This window comes from Astyanax mexicanus, chromosome 15 (genome assembly GCF_023375975.1).
Source record: "Astyanax mexicanus isolate ESR-SI-001 chromosome 15, AstMex3_surface, whole genome shotgun sequence".
Lineage (NCBI taxonomy): Eukaryota > Metazoa > Chordata > Actinopteri > Characiformes > Acestrorhamphidae > Astyanax > Astyanax mexicanus.
This window is the reverse complement of record NC_064422.1, coordinates 8,262,895-8,268,894: the sequence shown is the minus strand read 5'-3', so window position 1 is coordinate 8,268,894 and position 6,000 is coordinate 8,262,895.

The following is a 6,000-nucleotide window of genomic DNA, read 5'->3' as shown; positions in this document are numbered from 1 at the left end:
CTATAAATAGCAAAATCACCTGTATGTTTCCAAATCAGTTAGGTGCATTAACACATTGCCGTTACCAGCACTATTGAGAATGCCTTTCACCCACAAGCTGAACAGAGCTACAAATGAATTTACTGTGGTAATGGTAAGTAAACCAAAAAAGACTAAACTATGGCAAGCTCTAAAGTAACATAAGAAGGTGAGCACAGGTGTGTTCAGACAGGTGAACTGAGTGATAAAGGATCTGTGACGGGTATAAAAATGCTGAGCAGTCAAGTTGACCTGGATTCTGACTGGATTCAAGTAGACAAAAGGAAAAGATCTAAGGTTCATTGTGAGGACACGTCTGGCAGGAGCTTCCGGTGTGCAAAGACACCAACCTGGCCAGCGTCCCAACAGGAATAGTGACTAGAGTGACATGTTTTTTTTTTTTTATGTCTTCACTGTAGTGATGTCTCAAATTGTTCTAATAAAATCTTTCAAAGAAACTCAAACCACAATTTAAGATGAATGATCTTAAAGTATCCAATCAGGCTTTCATTCTTCATTCACACACAAAGACAGTACAGTTGTGTAATAAAGCATGTGTGAACACAACAGTGCTCAACAACAAAGTAATTAGCAACTTGCTCTTACAGCCTACAACACTGAATAGGGTCAGCCACTTTATAATCAACCACTATATAAAAGTTATTTCAGTAGCTAAGAGAAGGTAGCCTGAGGATAACAACTTCATGGTAAAGGAGGTCAAGCCCTATATGCAAATGGTGGCTCCAGGAACCAATGGGTATCATTGCTTCCTGATGATGTTACGACAACAGTAACAGTGACACAAGTGTGAACACTGCAGTGCTAAGCTATAAAGAAAACAGTAACTTGCTCTTATAGCTTACAACACTGAGGCCAGGTAATCAATCACTAGCCTTAGTAGCTAAGAGAAGGTAGTCTGAGGATAACAAATTCCCACTGATGGAATAGGAAGGTCACACCCTATATGCAAATAGTGGTTCCAGAAACCAGTGGGAAGAATGGTTGACAAAACAACTCCAGGAAGTGTGATCTGATGTGTTGTCATGACAACAGGAACAGAGCTGAAATAGAGTGATCTATTTCTTATTATCTTCACTATAGTGATGTGTCAAACTCTTCTGATCAAATCCTTTAAGCAAAAACATTCCCACAATTGAAGGTGGATGACCTTAAAGTTTCCAATCAGGCATTCCTTCCTTAATTGATCACGCAAAGGCAGTACAATTGTTTGATAACGCAAGTGTGAACACAGTAGCGCTCAGCAACTAAGAAAACAGTAACTTGCTCTTACAGCCTACAACCTCACTAGCTAAGTGAAGGTAGTCTGAGGACAACAACTTCACAATAATGGTGAGGAAAGCCATGCCCTATGTGCAAATAGTGGTTCCAGGAACCCGTGGACAAAATGGCTAAAAGAACAACTCCAGAAGAAGTTATCTGATGTGATGTCATAACCACTAGAGTGACCTCAAAATTGTCTCAAATCGTTCTATCCTGATTCTGGAACCTATTTTGCTGGTGGAAATGCAGAAAACTGATTCAAAATTAGCTTTGAAAACCAGAATGGTGCCGGTTCCATGTCGGTGGAAAACTAAAAAAGTATAGCGATTTCTTGGGAATCGATTCCTACATAACTTCCTAGGCAACCAATCAGACCTCCAGAGATCCTCTTCATTACTCTTCTTGACAGAATTGCTCTAAAACAATACCACCACCATGTTTTACTGTACTGTAGGTATGATGTTTTTTTTTTTCTGAAATGCACTCATGTGAATGTTACTTTCTAGGCAGATGTAATGAGACACATACCTTCAAAAAAAAATATGACTGCAAACAAAAGTTCCTGGTTCTTGAACCTACTTTTGTTGGTGGAAACACGGCGAACCGGTTCAAAATTAAGTTTGCGAACCAGAAAGGTGGAAATTATAAATCACATCGGTTTCACATCGGTGGAAACTATAAATCACTAACTATAGTGATATCTTGGGAACTGGTTTCTACATGACTTCCTAGGCAACTTACCAGACCTTCAGAAACAAATTTCTGACCATAGCACCGATTACGACGACTGGTGCTTTTTAGCGAACTAGCTCGCATTTCCACCAGTTTTAGTGGAACCATCAAAACGTCACATCATATGTCATCAACAGAGGGTGTTGCACAGCGATGGTGATACTGTACAAACAAGACACGTCCACAGATGTCATCATGGTTCGTGCTAAAGAATGTAGTATTCTTCAATTCTTGCTGTGAACAAACGCTCCTGATTCCAGAACCTACTTTTGTTGGTGAAACTGTGAACTGGTTCAAAATGAAGTTTCGAACCAGAAAGGCACCAGTTTCACGTCAGTGAAAACTATAAATCACTAACTATAGCGATGTCTTGGGAACTGGTTTCTAAACGACTGTCTAGGCAACCAACTAGACCTCCAGACCTCTCTTCTTTACAGAATTGTTCTAAAACACTACCACCACCATGTTTTAATGAGACACACACCTGATACACACACAAAATGTATCGAACAAACCTTCCTGGCTCTGGAACCTACCTATGTTGGTGAAAACATGGCGAACCGGTTCAAAATTAGGTTTGTGGACCAGAATGGCGCCGGTTCCACGTTGGTGGAAAACTAAAAAAATATAGCGATTTCTTGGGAATGGATTTCTACATGACTTGCTAGGCAACCAACCCGACCTCCAGAGATTCTTTTTTACTCTTCTTGACAGGATTGCTCTAAAACACTACCACCACCATGTTTTACTGTAGGCATGATATTCTTTTTTCTGAAATGCGGTGTTACTTTTATGGCAGATGTAATGAGATGAGATGAGACACACACCTTCCAAAAAATGTATCGCTGCAAACAAACAATCCTGGTTCTGGAACCTACTTTTGTTGGTGGAAACACTGCGAACCGGTTCAAAATTAGGTTTGCGAACTAAAAGTGCACCACCAACCACCACCAACCAGACTTTCATAGACAAAATCCTGACCATACCACCGATTATAAACGAAATGAACGATCCTGATTCTGGAACCTTCTTTTGTTGGTTGAAATGCAGCAAACTGATTCAAAATTAGCTTCGTAACCACAATGGGGCCGGTTCCACGTTGGTGGAAAACTAAAAAAGTATAGCGATTTCTTGGGAATGCATTCCTACACAACATCCTATGCAACCAACCAGATCTTTAAAGACACCTTCCAAAAAATGTATCGAACAATCCTTCCTGGTTCTGGAACCTACTTTTGTTGGTGGAAACAATGTGAACCGGTTCAAAATTAGGTTTGCGAACCAAAAGGGCTCCAGTTTTACGTTGGTGGAAACTATAAATCAATAACTATTGCAATGTCTTGGAAACTGGTTCCTACATGACTTTCTAGGCCACCAACCGGACTTTCAGAGACAAAATCCTGACCATACCACTGATTATAACTCTTGTACTGCAGGATATGTTTCTACTACAGCAGGTCAAACATTAACCTACACTGTGTTTAGTAAATATATTAGCTGGAAATTTGGAAGATAAGGTTTTTTGCTCAGGGCTTCCTCCACTTTTGATCTTCTGCTGTCGAACGCGAGCGACGTAAGCTAATAAAAAGTCCGGCGGCTCAGCGCTGAACACACACACAGGAGTTTGGCTCTCCCAGGTGTGCATAAATTGTGCAATGTAGCTTTGAGCAGAGCTCGTAAAGCAGGGGTTAAAGGGTGAGCGTGCAGTAGCACTGCATAGTTTGTAATTAGAGCACCACTAGAGAGAGAAAGTGGTGGGGGGAGGGGGGGAGGCAGGTGAGGAGAGGGGTGGAAGGAAATAGAAACACTGAGGCCAAGAAAACAACCACTGTAGCTAAGCAGCTAAGAGAAGTTAGCCTGAGGAGAACAACTTCACACTGATGGTGAACTCCCTACAGTGGTGTGAAAAAGTCTCAAGGGGGGGGGGGGGAGTGGGGTGGGGGGGGGGTTCCTCTGTGATTTTATGGCAGATGTAATGGGACACACACCTTCCAAAAAGTTAAACTTTTGTCTCGTCAGTCCACATATCTAGAGTAATTTCCCAAAAGTGTTTGTGGGGTCTTTTGTGATCTCTTGGATGAGTCGTCGCTGTGCTCTTGGGGCAATTTTGGTTGGCCGGTGTTCTGTCGAGTTGTGCTACCCTGTCAAACTGTGCTACCCTTGTGTATAGTTTTACTGTAAAAAAAAAAGCACCATATAAGTGCATGTTCCCAGTAGAAGTCCAAATAGATATAACTAGCTAGTATATTTGGATAGCATAAATCACTGTATCATGGTAAATGTACAGCAATGAGAGGTCACTAAAAATGGCTTTTGTATTTATCATAATAAAAGCACATAAAAGCACTCATTTGTTCCTAAATTTCTTCGGATATTGGTATGATGTGCGGCATTTGAGTATCTTTTGGTCTACCTCGCTTTGTCAGACAGGTCCTATTTAAATTATGTCTTGATTGAAAACAGGTGTGTCAGTAATTAGGTCTGGGTGTGGCTAGAAAAATTAAACTCAGGTGTGATAAACCACAGATAAGTTACTTTTTTAATTGCGGGCTAAACAAGTTTTCACACAGAGCCATGTAGGTTTGGAATTTTTCTCTCTTAGTAATAAGAAACTGATTTTTTTTTGTTGTTTTTGACTAATATTGACATTTAAATTACTTCCAAATTCCAAATAATAATATTGTTATTTATTGTTATTTAATGCAAAGAAAACAAGTTCATATTCATAAAGTTTTATAAGTTTAGAAATCAATACTTGGTGGAATAACCCTCTTTTTAATTACAGTTTTCATGAATCTCTGCATCATGTTCTCCTCCACCAGTCTTACACAGTGCTTTTGGATAACTTTATGCTGCTTTACTCCTGGTGCAAAAATTCAAGCAGTTGAGCTTGGTTTGATGATCAGCTTGTGATCATCCATCTTCCTCTTGATTATATTCCAGAGAATTTTTTTAATTTGGTAAAATCAAGGAAAAACATCATCATTAAGGGATATGTTGCTTGTTTGTCACTCTTAAATGTTGAAGTATTGTTGTACTGTTATCTCTATAGCTAATTCATGTATAATAATGACAATACAAATAATGTGTAATGTAATAATAATGTATAATGTGTATGATAAATAATGTATAATGTGTATGATAATTTAACTTAAATTTAAAGTCATTGATTTTTTTTTTTTAGTAGTGCCCCTTTAATTTAGAATTGTTGGCATGCATATGCAACTTAATGTAATCATTGCAATAAACTTAAACAAATAAGATAAAGCTTTGTGCAATAGTTAGTTTTAGTTTACTTTAAACAAAAGTAAAGTTTCAGGTTCACCACATTTTGAGTGATAAGTACTTGTGGTTTGTCTGTTGTACTTAAAAATTTGTTCAACTCCGTACAATACTATACATTACAAAAAAAAAGTTTTGAAAATTTTATTCATTTCCAGAGGTTGAGTTTTTGGTGGTGAGCTTCCTGCTTGGTCTTATTGGTGATCATACTAGTGGTCAATCAGCTTAATCATGATTTTCATGCTGGTCAACCAACATGATCAAGGCCAGATAAACCCTCTCTAATGCCCGGATCAGACTACACGATTTTAGTCTGATTTTGACCCGATTTTGTTGGCGCCGACACATTGCGTGCGTCGGGTCCGACAAAGGTCCGTGTAGTGTGACACAGTCAAAGAGCAGTAATTTGACGTGAGCGACGCCGTCAGAGCGTCCGACGGAAAGACTAACATGTTAGAATTTTTTTGTATTTTATCGGCTAGTTTGACACATGCTGCTCCACGACGAGCTCCCTGACTCTGACCAATAGGAAGACAGAGTGTTCTGTGGAGCGCAGATGTAAACACGGAAAAATAATTCGGGGAGGTGCTCCTGCAGTTCACTAGACCAGAAAAACAGAAGAATAATCTAATAATCATCTAATAATCTACATCATCCATTAAATATTCTGTTTACAGGCACTGACAC